Source organism: Onychostoma macrolepis, chromosome 06 (genome assembly GCF_012432095.1).
Source record: "Onychostoma macrolepis isolate SWU-2019 chromosome 06, ASM1243209v1, whole genome shotgun sequence".
NCBI classification, from domain to species: Eukaryota; Metazoa; Chordata; class Actinopteri; order Cypriniformes; family Cyprinidae; genus Onychostoma; species Onychostoma macrolepis.
The window spans coordinates 28812953-28834670 of NC_081160.1; the positions used below are offsets into that span (position 1 = coordinate 28812953).

At 35.7% G+C, this 21718-nt stretch overlaps 2 long non-coding RNA genes across 2 annotated transcripts in view; one reads left to right on the top strand and one right to left on the bottom strand.

Moving 5' to 3' along the window:
• Positions 1-21718, top strand: part of LOC131542654 (uncharacterized) — a 73357-nt gene that overhangs the window by 29139 nt on the left and 22500 nt on the right. The window lies entirely within an intron of this gene.
• Positions 7781-10603, bottom strand: LOC131542653 (uncharacterized). The gene is made up of 7 exons (XR_009271755.1): positions 10550-10603; positions 10110-10231; positions 9381-9515; positions 9059-9276; positions 8773-8955; positions 8598-8675; positions 7781-7985 (listed from the first exon to the last, which is right to left on the bottom strand). It is a non-coding gene; the product is annotated as an uncharacterized LOC131542653 (long non-coding RNA).

A 21718-nucleotide genomic window follows, 5' to 3' on the forward strand; every position in this document is an offset into this window, starting at 1 on the left:
TTTCTTGCTTTAATTAAATCACCAAATAATCTCTTGATTTAACAATATTTTTTGTTAATTTTTTGTCTGCTTTGTGAATTTTTCATGCAATGTTTAATGCATGGCTTAGTCTAAAATAATGTTATATAATGCAGCATAATCATTTTATAAAATTTTTTTCTTGGTTGCAAAAAAAAAGAAAAATTAAGATATCCTGGTGTTAAACATGACTATGCCGTGATTTTCTATCATGTTGCATGTTAAAGGTTAATTAAATCTTGTTCATTTCTAAGCTGAAATGACAAACACACTGAGGCTGATAACTTGAGCATCTCTAATGGTTTCCATGAAGAATGGACTTCATGCGATGGACACTTGATTAACAATTCTTTTAATGGAAGAAATAATTGGTTCAATTAATTCACCTAAGATCTTGACATTTGACACACGTGTGTTTTGGTGCCTGAATGATGACATTTGATTAATTTAGCACAACATTATTCATAGTGAAAAATGAATCAAACTGACTCTCTTATGCTTTTCATCAATTATTAATGTGTCATCTAATTCATTCATTTTTGAACAATTGACACCCATATCTGATGCGAATGTTTATTCAGATAATCTTATTTTTTAAACTGTTTGAGGTTTGCTTTTTTATATAGGTCTGTTTTTAATTTTGTATTAACTTTAAATATGGACACATGAGACAACTGACATACGAACTATACAAAAATGCATTTTATTTAGGTAACCCAAAATATGCTTCATATGTTAAACTTATTTATACATTGCAATAAAAATTAAAGCTACAAGCAGCGATGAATGGGCCCTCGCACCCGGGCTCACCGCCGACCGGTTGCTTCAGGGAGAGAGGGAACGGTGAGCAATATGCATTTAAAAAGTCAAACATAGAGGAATATGTCAAAGTTATTTATATGTGCCAAACCTGCTGCCAGCTGGTGGCACTATGTCTATAACTGAATATTGGCATGTAGATGTCTTCAGGGTAGCACTTTTATCAAACATATGAAGTTTGATGCAGATTGAAAGTAGTATGTTTGAGTTACTATACAGCATGACATTTCCTATTGCCAAAAGGTAGCGCTATGATTATAACTGAATATTGGCCTTTAGGTGTCTTCAGGCCATGACTCTTACCAAACATGTGAAGTTTGGTGCAGATTGGACATTGCATGTTTAAGTTAGTGTAAAACAAGCCATTTCCTGTTGCCAGCAGGTGGCGCTATGATTATAATGGGATTTTGGCCTTTAGATGTGTTAAGACCATTACTCTTATAAAACGTGTGAAGTTTGGGACAGATCGGACATTGCATATTTAAGTTGGTGTGAAACAAGTAATTTCATGCTGCCAGCTGGTGGCGCTATGTATATAACTGGAAATTGGCATGTAGATGTCTTCAGGCCAGCACATTTATCAAACATATGAAGTTTGGTGCAGATTGAACATTGCATGTTTAAGTTAGTTTAAAACAAGTCATTTCCTGTTGCCAACAGGTGGCACTATCACTATAAATGAATATTGGCCTTAAGATGTGTTCAGGCCAGGACTCTTACCAAACATGTGAAGTTTGGGGCAGACCGGACATTGCATGTTTAAGTTAGTGTAAAACAAGTAATTTACTGTTGCCAGAAGGTGGCAGTATGATTATAACTGAATATTGGCCTTCAGATGTGTTAAGGCCAGGACTCTTATCAAATATGTCAAGTTTGGGGCAGATCAGACATTGTGTGTTTAAGTTAGTGTGAAACAAGTCATTTCCTGTCACCAGCAGGTGGCGCCATAATTTTAACTGAATATTGGCCTTTGATGTGTTTAGGCCAGGACTATTATAAAAGGTGTGAAGTTTGGGGCAGATAAGACATTGTATGCATGAGTTACAACAACTTCCTGTGTCATGGTATTAATAACACGTTTTTAGTACTTAGTAAGTGTTGCTAGCATGTTTGACCATTATTCTAGCATGTTTAGCACACAATGGCATAATTTACAGTGTTGCTAAAAGTGCATCACTGTGTAAAACATGTCACTTCCTGTTGTCAGTAGGTGGCGCTATGACTATAACCAAATACGGGAATGTATATGTGTTCAGGACAGGCCTCTTATCAAACTTGTTAAATTTGGGGCAGATTGAACACAGCATGCCTGAGTTACAGCAACTTCCTGTTTCACTGCATTACTAGCATGCTTTAGCACTTAGCTAAGTGTTGCTAGCATGTTTTAGTATGCTTGTAGCATGCTGCCAGCATATTTATCACTTGTTGACACTTTTTAATATGCACCTAGGAGTCCATTACAGTGTTAAACATGTCACTTCCTGTTGCCAGCAGGTGGCGCTATGACTATATCTGAATATGAGCATGCAGATGTGTTCAGGACTGAACTCCTATGAAACGTGTGAAGTTTGGGGCAGATCGGACATTGCTTGCCTGAGTTACAGCAACTTCCTGTTTCATGGCGAAACATCAAACTTTGTCAGGCCCCCAGGGACATGCCCTTGACGAAAACTCTAGATCTTCGCAATTTAACATCGCAAAGGCCTTATGATTACACTCAGCAAATTTGAAGACGATCCGATTAAAACTGTAGGAGGAGTTCGTCAAAGCACGAAGCCTGAAATTGCAAAACTGCACAAAAATCGAACAGGAAATTCAAAATAACATACTTCCTGTTGGGTTTTGGATTTTGTACCAAGAGGCTTTTTTGTAGGTAATGGTGTGTTACACGTGTGTACCGATTCTCGTGCATGTACATAAAACGTAGCTCGAGGCGCACTCTTTTGAAATATTATAGGTGGCGCTATCGAGCCATTTTGCCACACCCACTTCTGAAACCCATATCAGATGTACATTTTCGCCAGTTCTGACCCGTGTGCAAAGTTTCATGAGTTTTGGAGCATGTTTAGGCCCTCCAAAATGCGATTCACTTTGGAGAAGAAGAAGAAGAAGAAGAAGAAGAAGAAGAAGAAGAAGAAGAAGAAGAAGAAGAAGAAGAAGAAGAAGAAGAAGAAGAAGAAGAAGAAGAAGAAGAAGAAGAAGAAGAAGAAGAAGAAGAAGAAGAAGAAGAAGAAGAAGAAGAAGAAGAAGAAGAAACGGAGCAATTCCAAGAGGGTCCTCACACCTCGGTGCTCGGGCCCTAAATATAGGGCTATGAAATAAGAACAGGTTGGATTATTCTGTCTTGGCAGATTTTGATAAATTCATATTAAAATCATTAACTTCTCATGGCAGACACTGGCATCTTGAAAAATCTCATCACAGATTGAGAAACTAAGTAAACTGGGGTCTTTTCAGGAGCAGAAGCATGTGATTCTTTAATGAACACACACCCAACACAAAAGTGGAGCTCAAATTAAAACCTGAGTAATTATGTCACCATTTATGTGCATTCATCTCATAAATATGATACTTCTGAAATGACTTGAAGGCTGCTAAAGGTCTCGGTGGTGTCCAAGCCCACCTGACTGGGTTAGCAGTGTTACTTTGGTCCTTCTCTTCATTGTGTTTTTAATTAAGGACAGGTGTTGTTAATTATTCCTTGTGATCATAGGTTGCCTAGAATGAAAATGACAGGTACACAGAGGTCTCAGCCTCACCAAGCACTAATGCAACATGAATGTATATTGTTGTCCTTTTGGCATATTGGCACCGGGCACTCTGTTGTGTGTGTGTGCGCGCATGATGGTGTATGTATTTGTGCCTCAGATTCCCTCACGCAAGCAAGTTTGGCACTGGACAGCGGGCATCCACTTTGCCAGCAGCCAGAGTCTCTTGGCACCATCACCTCTCGCAAAGCAAAGAAGCGAAATGAGCTTTCAGCTTCAGAAAAAGGCCCTTGTAGGCACACACATCATGTGCATCCAACGACCTATTCTTCATCCAAAAGCAGCATTTGAGTTCATTTTGCATGGCGGGAAATTGTGCTAGTTAGTATTCTTAATTAGTATGCTTTGAGGTGTGTAATTTATTCCTTGCTAATGCAGACGTGTGTTCTGAACACAGCGGTCACATTTGGATGACTAGGAGGAACAATAGAAGGTTCTTGATGGGAATGAACTCATTCGGTAGTGTGCTGCAGTGGTCACTAGAAAATCCCTCTGGATCCCCAAAGCCTCAGGGCTCTGCAAAGCCGTAGGTAGAGACAAAGAAAGCATCCAGCTTCCATAGAGGCATCTAGCTATGTATCTGTTTGTCTGTCTGTCGTTCTGTTTATCTATTGTTCTTTCGTTTTATCTGTCATTAGCCCCTTTCACACTGTAATACCAGTAAACTGCCAGAAAATTACCGGAACGCCTTTACTGGTAAATTCAAAAATTCGCTGTTCACACAGGCAACGACGTTCTGCCTTTTTTTCTGGAAAAACACCATTCACACATCGGTTTCAAATTAACGGTAAATTCTGTGACATTATTAACCAGAAATGACCTCTAAACGGCTGCGCCTCCTGGTGTTGTGTTTGTAAACATGAAGGGGTATACACGGTCAGTGTTCTTGTTGATGTTTTAATTTTTGTGTCAAACGTTCACATTGATGCAGTGCTTTTTGGCCCAAAGACATCACAGCTTCAAACTGAACTACACCGCATGGAGTAAACGTGTCATCTGCGTCAGAATGTTATGATTGGCCCAGAGCCATTGAATTTTGAATTTCAAAGGCTCTGGATTGGCCCGGAGTAGACGTCTTACGTCACCACGTTCTGAACTCATACATGCTCATACCGGTAATCTTCATTCTGCGTTCACACACTGCATCATTCTGGCAATTTATTGATAATAAGCCTTTTCACACATACAGACTTTTCCGGAAAATTACCGGTAAATTGCCGTAATGAGATCATGTGTGAACAGGACCTTTTCAAAAATACCAGTAAATTCGTTCCGGCAATTTACCAGTATGAGAAGTTGTAACATTACCAGTAAATTGCCGGAATTCTGCTGTGTGTGAACGCAGAAGGAAAATTACCGGTATGAGCACGTACGAGTTCAGAACGCGGTGACGTAAGACGTCTACTCCGGGCCAATCCAGAGCCGTTGAAATTCAAAATTCAACGGCTCTGGGCCAATCATAACATTCTGATGCAGATGACGCATTTACTCCGCGCTGTGTTTGAAGTCGTGCGATATCTTTGGGCCAAAAGAAGCAGCATGAACGTGAATATTTGGCACACAAATGAAAACATCAACAAAAACACTGATCGCGTTTACCCCTCCATGTTTACAAACATAACACCGTGATGCGCAGCCGTTTAGAGGTCATTTCCGTTTTATGATGTCACAGAATTTACCGGTAATTTAAAACCGATGTGTGAATGGTGCTAATGTTACAACTTCTCATACCGGTAAATTGCCGGAACGAATTTACTGGTATTTTTGAAAAGGCCCTGTTCACACATGATCTCTTTACTGGAAAATTACCAGAAAATTGCCCTAAAGTCTGTATGTGTGAAAGGGGCCCCTCAAATCATCTCAAAGCAGCTTTACAGAAAATTAAAGTTTCTACATTATATTTAGTAATAGCTTATCAGTGGTGACTATCTCAAGCTGATGTCCATATGACAGAAATTTGCAGTAGTTAGTTAATGTCATGTAGCCTAATCAAACAGACGGTGAACACTTTTAACAGCAATGATTATATGTTGCGATCAAACTTATAGCAAAATTTTGTAGTTTTGTATATTGTCTGAGGTTGGCATCATCTGAGGTCTTCTGAGGGGTTGGTATCATCTCCTCTCAGGTGTTCGGTCACCTCAGATCTTTGTAAGGGCTGGATCCAGACTGAAGCTTGTGTAATTCCTAGATGCCATGGGATGCCAGTATAGATATCGTTCTATTGTTCTACCCATCCATCCATCATCCACTGTTCTATCATTCTGTCCGTCCGTCCGTCTGTCTGTCCGTCCATCCATAGTTCTATTTGTCCGTCCATCCATTGATCTAATGTTCTATCTTTCTATCGGTCCATCCATCCATCCATTGTTATATCGGTCTATCGGTCCATCCATTTATTCTGACATTCTATCCATCCATCCATCCATTTTGTCATTCCATTCTATCATACATTCTATCTGTTGTCTGTCTGGCCTATAAACTTCTGACCAATTTGTAAACTTTGAATGAAGGTTTTGTCATGCCAACATTTACATGCTTTTCCTAGGTACACCCACCCGGAACGCTCTTGCAACCACATAGCAATGCCCTAGCAACCACTCTGAACATCCTAGTAACTGCATTGGTAAAGTAAAAAATCCTATCGATGCCCATAGCAAACACTCTTAATATTTTAGTTACCGACAGTGCCCTATTATGAATGCTCAGCTACTCTGAACACCTTAGTAACTGGCAATATGGCAAGGGAACCACTCAACCACTCACCCCCCAAAAATGTAGTTTTACTGGTCTTGAATTAATTAAGCCACATTTATGAGTTTTCATCAGGCCACTCCGATATTGGAGTATTTGTTTACACTGAGTAATATAATATGTTAAGAATATCCCATATATTTGTGTTTACTGTGAGGGAACAGACTCATTTATCACTGCGAGCCAGTGTGTGTTTTTCTTCTGAGCAAAGGCGATGGCAAACGATGCCCCAGCCAAACGGTGGCAATAAAAGAGAATTTTATTTGCATGAGGTGACAGTGTGGTCTGTGGTGGAAGGCATCAGCTATTATCTGTTATCATAATAACACATTAAAATGCCACAAACTCTCCTCTCACATTTCTCCCCAGCTTCTCAAAGTGCTGTCTTAAGAGTTTTCCTACTTTTGCAGTTCTCATCCTTCATTGAAGAGTTCAGATATGCAAACTGAGCCCAGGGGGAGGCTATCTGTGCTTGACAGAGGGGTTAAGATGGTTAAGACGTGGAGCTCGGTTAATTTCGGGACTCTTTCAGAAGGGGGAGTGTGTCGCACTGCTTTGGAAAACAGCTTTTGTGAGATTATCGTGTGTGCAAACAGAGGGGGAAAACTTGACAAAAGAGATGGCTCTGTTTAAAGCCGACACAAAGCTGGGAGCACTTTATTTTTATCGTGCCTTGGTGTTTGTTCACAGGATTTAATGTGCATTGCTCTGTATTTTTCTACTCCCAGTTTCACACAAACATTTTAGCGCTTTTCCTAATGCCCCCCCCCCCCCCCTTCAGATCAAGCATGTGGCTCAGAGATATGTGTGCATTATCAGATGAAAGATGAGAAGAACCAGCAGAGAACCCACTGACTGAGACTAAAATCTCTGATTAGAACTTAAGTTAACCAAAAAGGAGTTCCTGACAAAAAGACGTTCAGGAAGAGAATGTTCCCTGTTTTAAAATCCAGATAAAACCATCTTAAATTGGTAGCTGCTGTTACGTGGTTTCTATAGAAATTATTATTATTATACATTACTAATCCAATTTCACTATATAGACAGAACACTGTGATTGTCCACAAACTGTTTAATACGTAAATACGTATTACAAACAAACCAACAAACACATAAATAAATAAATAAACAACAATCAAACATAAATGTTACAAACAAACCAACAAACACATAAATAAACAACAATCAAACATAAATGTTACAAACAAACCAACAAACGCATAAATAAATAAATAAACAACAATAAAACATAAATGTTACAAACAAACCAACAAACGCATAAATAAATAAATAAACAACAATAAAACATAAATGTTACAAACAAACCAACAAACACATAAATAAATAAACAACAATCAACACCATGCATTTATATACATATACATTAATTTAATAAAAAAAAAACTGTCCATTGTGGCTGGCATATTGGTTTTGGCATTATGATACATTAAATGTCAGGGTGTCTCTCAACTTTGAAGCATATTCAGTGTTGAAGATGAAGTGTAGAACGGTGTTCACATCGTCTACTTCTCAGACCTCCTCCCCTTCCATCATTATTTCTAAAAGAGACTCTGCATCCAAGGCACGTCCCTTTATAAACAGCACGGGGTTGGGTGTATGTGGTTCCTAAACAAGGAGAAAATAATGTTATACTATAACAATATTTAGTAGTTAAAGTGAATTATTATTATTATTATTTTTTTAAATTAAGATTAAAAAATAAATCTTCAGTGATAAATCTTCGACTATTTTTGAACCTGTCAATGTAAAAGAGGCTTTGAAAAGAAAGACGAGGCAGTGTAAACTGTATTATCAACATAATTAAGATAATAGAGAGGGTGGCAAGTAGTCATGAAAAACTACATTATGAGTTTTTTGGTTGCAAGAATCCCTTACTAATAATTATAAGTTGACATCAGTGAGAAAACAATTAATTCTAAATATAACAAATTGTAATCAAAAGTATATGACCCATTAAAGGGATAAAGAAAGAAAGAAAGTCATACAAGTTTGAAACAACATGAAGGTGAGTAAATTATGACAGAATTTTTATTTTTGTTTGAATATTCCCTTTATTCATTCTTGCTGATTTTACTGTGGAACATGCACGGACACAAACCGTTCCACAGAATAACCCCTAACAAAATGTTTAGAAGAAATGATAACCAGGAGAAGGGGTTGAAAAAGAAAAAAATATAGATTTAAATATTATGGATACACTGTTCCAAATGCACTCACCTCACTGATAACATGAAGAGATCTCTGATTCTCCTTTAATAGAAGTGGAAACAGCAGGACAGCAGCAACCATTGAGACCTTAAATATAAAATGTGTTAAATTGAATATGGCATACTTTGTTTCTGATAATTGTGATTCTTAGCATTACTGTTCATGTAAATCAGTGATTTATTACCTTTGTGTGCCAAACCAACGCAGATTTGTTTTTCTTCATTCAACTCAGTAACAATATCTACCCCGACTGCTCTTCTTTGGCACTCGTTGATCACTGTCTGTGCCACCAGACTCTGTCTGTGACACTTACCCCTACTGGCCTTGGCCTCTTTTGATACAAATCTTGGCCAGATAGATCATCCATCTACAAAATAAATAAATAATAGAAAAATAAACATACATGAAACATTCTCACTTGATAATAGAAATGTAAGTATCGAAGTGTCACTTTATTTTAGCAAACCTACCTCTACAATGGCTGCCATATTTTTGATGGACTCCTGGTAAAATGATCTGTTTTCTTTGCTGAACCTGCAGCAAATTTCATTTATTTCTTCAACATTAATCAAAGGTGATCTCTTTTGGAATTTGTTTTTAAGCACATCCTCTGCCAGTCTTTACTCTCAAGAACTGGTATTTGGTAACCAGGGCTGAAGACATCTTGTTGTGTTCGCCTGTTGCATACCTGAAAATAGAGAGAAACATTTTTACCCTCATCATTCTCTACAATTATAAACTTAATGCATTATGGAAATTACCATGTATATGTGCACATCTAATCAAACAGACCTTGAATTATTTTTGATCTTGTTTGCTTTGTCCTTTCAGTCTTTTAAAGTCTTTTTTTTATTGCTACAATATGTTGCTACAAACAAGCAATATGTTGTCTTGAAACTGATCCAGGTGAAATATCAATAAGAAGTCCTACAAAAAAAGTTTGCAGAAAGGTGCATGTTAGTACGGTAAAAACAGCTCAATGATTTGCAAAGATCACAATATAGTTCGGCTAAACATATGCGGACACCTGACCTGACCATTACACCTAACCCATTAAAAGTGGGAATGCACTGAAAGTTGCTTTGTAATAACAATGTCAACCAAATGCATAAATGTGAGAAAATGTTAAAGTCGCTAAGTTATTCCGTACATCCCATTAAATAATTAGCCTGAGGGAAGAAACTGTTCCTGTGTCTGGTCGTTCTGGTTCTCAGAGCTCCGTAGCGTCGACCAGACGGCAACAGTTATAATAGTTAATAATAATTAGTAGCCAAAATGTGCCCCCAAATTTTTAAACCCGTAGAGTAGTAACTTACTCGTGGTGTCTGTGGTCTTGCTGGCATCCCAGTCTTTAGGTTTTCTTGTAATCTTATGAATTTAACTTAATCCTTCATTTTTGGTAATATTTAAGCTTTCGTAGTCTCAGCTAGGTTCATTAAAATATCTCCATCAATTTCAGGAGTCATGAAATTATAGTTATAATGTACATACAAACAGTATTATTTTAATTCAACATACTACCTTGATAGGGACAATGGTGTCCCTTTTGAGAATTGATGATAATAGCGCTGCTGTCGTCCAGGTTCTTCACGAATGAAGTTAGCGGCACGTGACCAAGCACTCAATGTAGCTCGCAGCGCCCTCTGTTGGTGAAAATAATCAATACACGAGTGCTCTGGTAACCAGCAGGCTAAAATCTTAAAGAATATCTTGAAATAAAACATCTGAGAAAAGGTCTTCAGGTGTAGTAACCATGGTATATGTGGAATAATTAACTCTGGACCGGTAAACTGACTTAATATTGTGGCCACATTAACATCGTTTGTACTTAATTTTTCTAAACTTCTGTGGCCCGTCGTCATTTATTCATTATGAAATACACAATTATGACATTACGTAGGTGTTATTTTCATAGCTTTTCAAAAAGATCGTAGTTTATTTGAAAGGTTTTGTTGTCTTACCTCAGATATTCGTGCTGCTCCACTGAGTGCCGCTGCATGCGCTTGAATGTTTGTTTGTAACGGTTTTTCCGCGTGACCTCTGACCTCGCGCGAAACAGTTTCAGTGCTTTGCTTTGCGTTACACACCAAGCCCAGAAACCCTCGGCCTGGTTTAAATGTTTTTGTTTTGTTTGTTTTTATTCTCAAAATCGAAACAATATAATCAAAATAGTAATAATAATAGTATAATAATGATAATGATAAAAACAACAACAATAATAAAACTACTAATAAAGAAAGAGAGAAAAATCTTGCTGATGAAACCTTACACAACACATAGATTTGCTTCACATTTGAAGGAGTGTTACAGAATGACATAATGGTGATCCTCAATCATATAAACACGTGCCCAACCTGATCATGTCTAAAAGGTGTTTGCCAACTAGATTCATTTAAAATAATTCACTTTTGTCACTTGTTTTGCTCTGAGCTGAATTAGTAGGCTTTCTGAGATTTGAAGGTTGAATGGTAAATGTTAAAGGATGCACAGGTGTAAAATATGAAGATAGCCTATTGAATATAAAGTTTGGTCCCATTTTATTAGGTGGCCTTTTTATTAATCATTTGGTACAATGCACTTATTGTGTACGTACATGTTTTTACATTGTACTTATATTTTTAAAAATACCTATATGTAATTACATCTGTAATTTTAATTTATGCAAGTACATTTATAATTACACTGTTGACCCATCCTTACACTTTAACCCACCCTTAAACCTACTCATACCACCAAACCTGTCCCTAACCTTACCCGTATCCCACCTCAAAGCAGCAAAAGTGTTTTACAATACAATATGAACACAATATTTTTTGATGTAAGTACATAGTAGTTAAGGCCACCTAATATAAAGTGTGACCTAAAGTTTATTTTTAGGGGTAAGAATTTCACCCTCTCAATTTAACACAGAATAGCTTCTTGTTCATTTATGAACTTTGATTTTTGTGATTTTTAATTTGTGTTCTAAAAATGGACAACAACATGGTGCCCTAAAGGTTATTGTGCAATTAAGATATATGTGAGGTGCATGGGGCACAGACGAAACACATTGTATCAACTCAAGGCCTAAACATTTTGGTTAAACTGATGGAGGCCACAACTGCATCTGACATCACAATTAGTAACTGAATAAGAGTAAATTCATTAATACTGAGTTTGTGAATTATTAATTTACAAATGTAACAAGCAAATGGTGTTCTAACTGTACTCAGTCTAGTCTTTACAGTACATCTTAGAAAAGGTTCATGAAAGAACCTTAACTATGCTAGGTTCTAATATGAACCTTTTACCACAACAAAGGTTCAAAAAATAACTGCTAAATAACCAGTGGATCATTATAGAACCTTTAAGTTCAACTTTGAACCTTTTTGATAGCTAGAAGTTCATATTTGCACTTTAAAGTTCTTTTTTGAACTCTAAAGGTTCAGTCTCTTCTAAGAGTGTAGTTTGTTCAGACTGGTCATTTATGGTCATTCATTGTTCCAACCTAGTCATCTTTAGCTTGTTCAATCTGGCAATTTATGGTCTTCAGTTGGTCATATATGCTCATTAACCAACCTAAAGCTCTTACAAAAACATGAAAGTGAGTTCTTGACCAAAATTTTCATAAGAACAATGTTCCCCAGTTGGAAAATCCACCTAAAACAATCTTAAGTTTGTAGTTGGTTCAAGTTTCAATGTAAAATTCATATACAATCAGCCTAAATTATCTTAAAATCTATCTTCTACCTATCAAACACCCTCGTTTGGTCTTAACAGCTTGTTTGCTAGAGCGTCTCACTATGAATAGCGAGCCATATCAGTCCTTTTTCATATCACAGGTTATGCATTCATATTGTGGAACATGTTCGCATGTGTCTTTAGGCACAGTGCAGTATATCGGTATAGAAGCACTCCACTAGAATCTCTCTATCTGTGAGAATCCCTCTCTGACCTCAGGGGTTTATGTCTCTGGTGCATGTGTGCTGTGGAGTTGTAGTGTCTCATGCTGCTTGAGGAGATATATATATATATATAGGGTCTTTCACAGGATGAGAACCTATTATCTCACTTTCCTGTCTCTTTCAGTCTGTAACATATATATTTTATTTAATTATATATTACTCAGTTGTGGTATATCAGAATCCTTTTTCATTGCTATTGTATTAGCATGATAAATTAATGAATATTTTCTTAACCTTTTGACAAAAGGGTTCAATAGTTACATAGTAGTTTATCACATAATCTAAAAATAGGCTACCTCTAATATGATTTAATTTGCTTGTAGTATTTATTGTAAATGTTTAAAAATTAAAAATGCATCGATGCCATACTTTTAAATGTTTAAATGTGTACGCCTATAAGCATATTAATATGGCAAAGTTTCCAATTTTTTAAAACACATTTGGGGTTCCTCAGGTCATCAAATCAGGATCAAGTCTTCACCCTGCACTTCCATGTAGCTTCCATAGGAGGAGACAGAGCGATTCTCATGGTTCTGCCTCATTTCACTGGCCTTTGAGGCCTGTATCAACATTTACAGGCGATAATTCTACAAACACGCATGAACCTTCAGATAGCAGTTCAGAGGAGTGAATTTATATTTAGATTTTGGGAATTTGCAAATGCAAAAAGATTTTCAGAGTGCCTGAGTGGTTTTTCTTTTCTTTGAGCAGAACTTCCCTATCGGTACAGCAGGTTTTAAGTTCTATCTTCTTCATAAAAAGCAATAAGAGCATAGATGTTTCATATCTTGGTGAGTCAGGAGGCGGGTCATTCCTGTTCTACAGTACTATTTTTTAAATGCATGCGTTTATGTTTGCAATTTAAGGAAATAGTGTAAACGTACCTATTAAGCTCACCAAAATCCACATTGAGCCATTTTTAGTGCACAAGATATTGGTTTCAGTACAAAAAGATATGTTAAAATAAAATATTAATCTCTCACACAAAAATATTTAATTTTATTTTAAATGACAAAAGCATTTAAATTAAGATATACATCATTAAATTCAAAAAGTCTGGATGTGCTAAATGGGTACATTTTTGTACCCTTTAAGCACACCCCTGTTCCCATTAAGCTCACATCATGTTTTATTAAAAATTTAAAGAATAATTTTAAAAATGTTTTACATTTTTTTTTTTTTTTTTTTTTTTTGAAGGTACAAAGTCAATCACAAAAAAACAGAACACTAAAGTCAAGCAACAAGGCATTCAAGTCGATCAGTTATATATTCATAATGAAGTGTAATCTAATTACAACATCTAGTCCATATTCAGGTAAATAACACATTCAAAAATCAAATAAAACAAACCAATAAAATATTTAATTCATGGGGATGAACACAGAAACTAGCCTCATTATGAAACCTCTTGTTAAATGGATGTCAGCTTATCTATGGTCTCTTATGGCTGGAATACACTACATGATTTTTGCCCCGTTTAAAGAGAGCACACTGAGCTTAATTGGAGCAGCAACAATTTTTAATAAATTTCATGTAATATTTATTAAAATGACAGGATTTTGCTAAATAAATAGTCTAGGTCATGTATTAAGTTCATACATATTTTAATATGAACAACTATTATTAACAATATCGATGAAATTATAATTTTTCTTATTGATTTCACACCGAAGCTGTGTGATTTTAATAGTAGTGCACCCTTTAAGTTCACCTTAAAATAATATGAAATCTTAAATTACAGCACTGTAAAACGACAGACCAGCAATAAACTGTTAATTTATAATATTATGGATGTAAAAGTACAAGCCAGTAATGCCTGTGAAGTAATATGTTAGCATAGCACACAATCTTATACAGCTAATCAGCTAACTGTGTTCTGTAGCATCTGCGCTATGTTGCTAAAACTATATTTTGGATCTAATGTAATTATTTCCCACATCCAAGTTCCAGATTATAATATGCAAAATCTGAACATTAATCTCTTAATTTTACAATAAGTAGTGAAATTTACCCAAAATAAAGGCTTAAACATCTAAAAAATGCACATTTAAGGGGCTCCTCTTTTGGGGAAAGTTTTTAGACAGCTTTCAAAATGGCTGCCAGACAGCGTGAACACATGGAGATCCATACCTCAGTGTGTAATGATCTGATTGACTTGAAATTATAGGAGGTATATAGTAACAAACATATCAATTGTTTAAGACATCAAGTAGGATAATAAATTATTTTTTCTTTTTATAATCTGATCTCAAAAAATGGAAGTGTGGGTACGTGAGCTTAATAGGTACATTTACCCTATTTCTGTTAGGAATGCCAGACTTTCAGAAATATGCCTAGGTTATTTATACAATGGCAGGAATATTAATTTATTTCCAAATTGGCCACTATTTAGTGAGGGATGGACATTTATATTGCTTCACACTTAACTAATTAGATGGATCATTTTAGAGTAAAACATTGCAGAATTCATTTATTGTTGTTTATTCAGTTTTTTCCTCAGCGAAATTATTACTTTTATGATAATGTCATCAGAAACTGGCTTTTGTTAGTAAAATGGATTTTTCAAAAGATTAAAAGGATAGAAAGTGATATTGAGGACATAAATTGATTACTTATTAAAACAATATTCTCAAGAATATTGAATAGAAGAATATAATGTGATTTCTTTAAAAGATATGATTAGAGAGAACCAAATTCTGAAAACACTTAGAATATTTTATGATAATATATTTTATATTATATCATTTTTAAAAGTTTTGACTAATATTTTGCTAAGGATATTAAGACATACATATGATGGGGACATGAAAACATACTGCATACTGAGAATGGCCGAGGTCTGGAAACCATCTCTCTTTCCACCTGGTCTTACAGGGTGGATGATTGCTCCAAGTGCTGTATTAGAAGTGTGACAGGGCTTTTGGTATGAATCCCTTGCCATAAATCCCTCCAGTCGGAGAGAGAGAGGACGAGGGAGATTGAGAGAGTGAGAGATAGTATGTCAAGTGCCACGCTTTAGGGGACTTTAATTAGGATTTGTCAGATTGGAAAAGCTAATGCCTCTCCCTGACTCCGACACGGATCAGAACAACTGGAGTGGGCAGAGAAAGAGAGAGAGAATAAATACTTGAAAATCAAATAAACTGCGAAATGGCCAGCCGTCTCCCCAGAGAGCACGGGGAGGTTACGCTCGCTTCACTGGAGTGGAGAAATGTGGCAATGAAGAGGCGTACTTAGCTTTTCCACACACATTCTGAGACTGAGGGGAGATTTCCACGCTCTGTAATGTTCTGTGAGGTTTATCACTCATTATTTGTATCTATTCAAAGTAGGTAGCCAGCAGGGGTTTAGAGAAGACAGGCTCCGTTAGAGCTACACTGAGAGTGGAACGACCCCAGCGAGTCCTCAGAGGAACCTAATCCAAGGTCATTTTGAGGATTGCGTGGTCGAGTTACATCCAAATCCTCAAAATCCCTCCGCAGCAATTTAGGGTGTCTCAATCCAAGTTGACCCCTTTAGGTAAGCCGGAAACTAACCTGGATTCAAAGTAATATCCTCATTGTCTGCATCTTTTTATACTTGGTGCTTTGCTCTAAAACCACCATGAATCGTGAAACTGTCTTAACTCCCTTTGAAACCATTTACAATCAATGCAGCTTTTAGACTTGAAAATGTATAAATGTCTCATTAGGCAAATCAAGTGGTTTCTACAGAACAAATACCATTTTTCTTCTTTGTTGTTGCACAATGACTTCAAATAGTGTTCTTTGATGTACAAAGTGCATGCATTTTTTTTTAATACATAAAAAGCATTTTTCATGAAATATTTCACTCAAAGTGTGCTTATGCTTTTTCTGTAAAATAAATGCAATAATTTGCCAGTGCATTGACATTCATACACCATCAATTTTTAAAAACGTTTAAAAGTTTTTACAGGAATTTAAAGACATGCTGTTCTTTTGAAGTTTCTATTCAAAGAATCCTGAAAAAATATATCATGGTTTACACAAAAAATATTAAGCAGCACAACTGGTTTGAATATTGACAATAAGAAGAAATGTTTCATGAGCACAAAATCAGCATATTAGAATGATTTCTGAAGGATCATATGACACTGGAGTAATGGTGCTGAAAATTCAGCTGCATTAAAATTACATTTTAAAATATACTAAAATGCAAAACAGTTATTTTATTTGTAATAATAATTCACAATATTGCGGTTTTATTTTTGATCAAATAAGTGCAGCCTTGGTGAGCAGAAGAGAACATTAACTCTTTCCCTGCCAAACACAGGATTTTCCGGGTTTCCGTGTCTTCGCTATTATACACTCGGGGGCACTATTATGCATCTCCTAAATGAGTCCAGCATCACTCAATCAAAAACAGGCGAGGAAGATTAAAAAATAAAAAAGAATGTTTGAAGCTACAATAAAACTTTTTTTTTTTTTTTTTTAAGTAGAGGCTCTGATCTTTATTTTGAAGTATTGCATGTTCAGATATTCATACAACTAAATATTCTGGGGGCCATGAAATTTTAGTAAAAATGATCAAATTGCTGGCGGTGGCTGGCAACTTTTTTCAAAAACACTGGTGGGGAAGGAGTTAAACATTAAAACAAATCTTTCTGACCCCTAAACATTTGAATGGTAGTGTACCGTTTTAAATGTGACTTAGTCCAAATACCTTTTTGAGTGGCTGTACACTCTCAGAAAAAAAAAAAAATAAAAATACAAAAGCTGTCACTGGGGCAGTACCCTTTCAAAAAGTACACACATGTACCTTATTTACCCCTAAAGGGTGCATATAAGTACCATAAAATTATACATTAGTACCTGAAGTGTGCATACTAGTACCTTAATGGTACATATTTATGTCTTCTAAAAATGTACTTGCCCCAGTGACAACTTTTGTACCTTTTTCTGAGAGTGTACTGTAGCTTTAAGAACGCAAAAGCAGGCCAAAATGGTTTATTTTTGGTTTTAAAAAAACCTTGACAAGCTTTAGCCTGTAATATAGAGCTTTATTCTGGGAATGTAATTTAATGTTTGTGAACATCAGCACACCAGTCATAGAAATCACTGTAATACTGACTGAAAGATAGAAGTCATCAAGAACATTAAGTTTAGTACATCACTCTGCTTTGCTAATCTAGTATGGGCTTGTGGGTCTTTATCACCTTAGTTTGACTTACTGATGTGTGTTTGTGTGTGTTGGTTGTGAAGTACAGTCGTCTACTTGCAAACAGACTCACAGACCTCCCACTGATGTGGCAGACACTTCACTAAGCGCAAAGACACACATATTTGCCAAAAACATGTTGAAATCTCAAGAGCTATACACACTGGAGAAATATAAACAACTGAGGAAAAACATAACAGTGAACGCTTGTGTATGTATGTACTATATGTATGTGTATATATATGTATATTATTTATTAATTTTTTTTATACCAAACTAATGGTGCTGTTAGCAAGTGTATAAGAGATTCAAAAGTCTTTTTGAACTATTTTCAGAGCTTTATTGTATGGGATACAGAGAGGGAAGACATTTCATGAGGATTCAAACTTGCATCTCCCAAAAGAGCACCCAAAAGCATCTGTTTGTGAAGCTTTCTTTATATTGTTTGATGCTTGGTATAATTTTGCTTTTGTATATCGAAACAAAACTTCAAAACTAGTGAGTGTATTGGGTGGTGTGAGAGTGTGTAACAGATGAGTGGGGTGTGTTCACAGGTGCTGCTTGGCTCAGAGTAAGATGCAAAGCAAACAGAAACTCTTGATAATTGTCCAAATTTGATTTCATTTGTCTTCTGAACCACAAGGCCTCTGGCGAATGATGTACTGTATGCCTGCAAATACTGGAGATATTAGTATATGTGCACAGTATTTCTACTCAAAACACAATATGTATTAGAATTAGGATTAAAATTAAAAACCATTTGCATGTATATTTACATTTTAAATTTGATTATTAGCATTTTTATTGAAAGCTATAAAGCAGCTCTACAGAAGATAATGATGTCATTCAGCAACAGTATCGTTGTGAAGTTCATCAATTATGAAACCAATTCGATTTAGTTATAAAGCATCTAGACAATAGTGTCATTATTTAGATCAGATCAGATCAATGTTGATTAAATTCAGTTAACAACTATCAATTATGAAACCACATCAAAGGAATTCATTAGAATTAGAAATGACTTCAAACTTCATTAGAATTAGAATTTGTTTGCATTTTATGTACATTATTAGAATCCAGCTATGTTAAATTTGGAATTAGAAGCAATTGGCTTTTTAATTTAATTTTCATTTAATCAGATTTAGAATCCAACTTTCTTTTTTAGTAGTACTAGAATCCATTTGTTTTTCCATTTTACTTGAGAATTAGAAACCATTGGCATTTAGGATTAGAAATAATTAACTTGTTGGCCACAATTAGCATTCACATTTACATTTGAATCAAGATTTTAATGTGGATATGAATTACTTTTGAATGATTTTTTTCATCTCTCCCAAGGCCTAGTTGATTGTGTTTAAGTACTTCAGCGGTGTGAAGTGTTTATTTTTCCGGTGGGACTGAAAAGAGCAGTGATGAACATCAGTGTGTCCTTGAAATAATGCCACTACTTTCATATTACTAGCAATTATTAGTGGGGCTTGCTAAGGTAAGCATCAGGACTAAGTAGACCTATTAAAGGAGATTTTCTTCATGGAGAAAGCAGTGTTTTGGATAAAGGACTCATCTTTTAGCCGAAAGCAAAGGTTTGAAGTTCAAAACATCTTAACGATGGATTTGTTTCTTGATGATGGACTGGAGTTGTGTGGATTATTGTGAATTTTTTTTCAGCCGCTTGGACTGTCTTCTGACGGCACCCATTCACTGCAAAAGATCCATTGGTGAGAAAGTGATGTAATTAGGGATGCACGATATTGGATTTTTGCCGATATCCGATACGCCAATATTTTTCAAATAATTTTGGCCGATACCGATATATTTCCTTTTTGTTTGGAAACAACACCAAGTCTCTCCTGTGCAGAAATTATAATTAAAATATTTTTAATTTTGGTTAGTTATTAACAATAACTTATCTGTTAGAATTAAATAAACCATAATGAAGGTTTTTTGACAGCACATTGAAGCTTTGAAAATAATTATAAATAAACTATATATAAATCGCTGCATTTTTCTTTCCTCCAGAAAGATGCAGTTAACCTTAACATTTTATTTTATTTATAAGATTTAACATTTGTAGATGGTCTAAAGCAAAAGAGTTGTAAAAATTCTGAAAATCTTTTAGAGCTTATGATTTGTTTAAAAAAAATAAAACATATGACACATTAATGAATAAATCAGTATATATAAAATTATTTGATTTACAAGTGTCATGTTTGTGATTTATTTTTCATGCAAGCTATAGCTTCTGACCTTTAAATCAATACATACTCATTATTTTATAACATCAATTACTGCTTTATTTAATCAGAAACATTAAATGTTACATGTGTAGGCTATTTTACTTTTAATTTAATTAGAAGTAGGCCAACAGCGCCCCCTACAGATTAAAACTCCTTACGGAACTGTCATTAGGACCCGGGGGAGGCTGCCGCTGCACGTGCTATTACTGGTCACTCTATCACACACGAACGTTCATTCTGTTCCTGCTTTCACAGATTAAATGCAGCAATCCAAAAGAGTGAATGTAATCATCATTCAGACAAAACTTTGCTTCAAGAATGAGCCACACTGTTGACATGATCTAATCACTAGCACACCCTGAGCACATGTGAGTTAATGTATTCCTCTGATCTGCATGACATAGCCGCATAATGTTTCATATCGGGCCGATGCCGATATTTACATTTATGGCCATTATCGGCCGATTCCGATATCAGTCCGATAATATCGTGCATCCCTAGATGTAATGCTAAATTTCTCCAAACCTTTTCTCCTTAAGAAACAAATTCTGACCCCAAAGTCCGACCCCAACTGTGTTTTAGAAATGCATCTAGAATTCCACCTCAAATCATAAGTGATCAGTCTGTTTTTTTCTTTATGGTCTTTCACTTGTTGTCTTTGGGTCGTTCTCCCTCACTCTATTATTCAGCTTTGCTCTTTGCTGTGCTTCTTTCCTCTCCTCTCTTCTTCATTCATATGTTCATAAAACGCTTCATTAGCTACAAGGTTCCAAACAAGAGAGAGAGTAATTTAAAATATGTTTTAAGAGCACAGGCACTGTTTTTGCACTTTTGTGGTTTAGTATAGTAAGCAAATTATCAGAGCATGCAGTGCTGAACACTCCTACAAAGCAATGCATTCAACTTGACCTTCCATTTTCAGTGTGACAGATTAACCAGAATATCTGCCACAATTTTTTTTTAGCATGTTTTACTTAAAATGTAAGCCACTGATTTTGTTACATTCTTATAATGTCGGTAAAGGAACAATGTTTATTATTTTTCTGTGTTGCCTGCACCAAGACATCCCTGTTTATAATTTGTCAGTAAAATGCATCATTGCGAACCTCTAAGGCTTTTGTGAAAACTATAGATTGTACTTCTTCATTTTTGTATCCCTGCTCACAGCTAGTATGATCGATTGGGATGCATTATGGGTGTTGAAATTTTCTTTTCTCACAACCCTTTTTCTCTGTTTTCTATAGACTTGTAGCACTGAGTTAAAAAAATGAAAATAAAAAAAACCTTCTGCATAGACAGCCAACTTTTATTAAAACCACATCTTTCCGGTGGTGAATAACTCCTTTAACTGATCAAATCAAGACATTTCTATGCAAATTTGAGTTCAAAATGTAAAAAAAATGTTTAGAATTTCTAAAGTTAGAACTAAACAGTATTCACTAAATTAAACATGCAACTCTGAGTCAACTAAATGTTTTAGTTAAAAAATGAGGTTGAGGATTTCCACAGACCAGGTATAGAAGGTCAAGTTACACATACCCAGTAAATGTGTGGTATATGCTTAGAAAAAATATGCATACTTTGCATAATGTAGAAATAGTATGAGTAGTGTAGTAGTATGCTATTCTGAATATAGCCACTGCCAGACTTCTGACTTTGTGTGTGTGTGCGCAAAGGAGATCCATCTCTGATTAAATCATGTTCCAGCTATCACACCACCTGTTCAACACGTCCTGACTCGCACACACCTCATTACCCCCAATATGGCCAT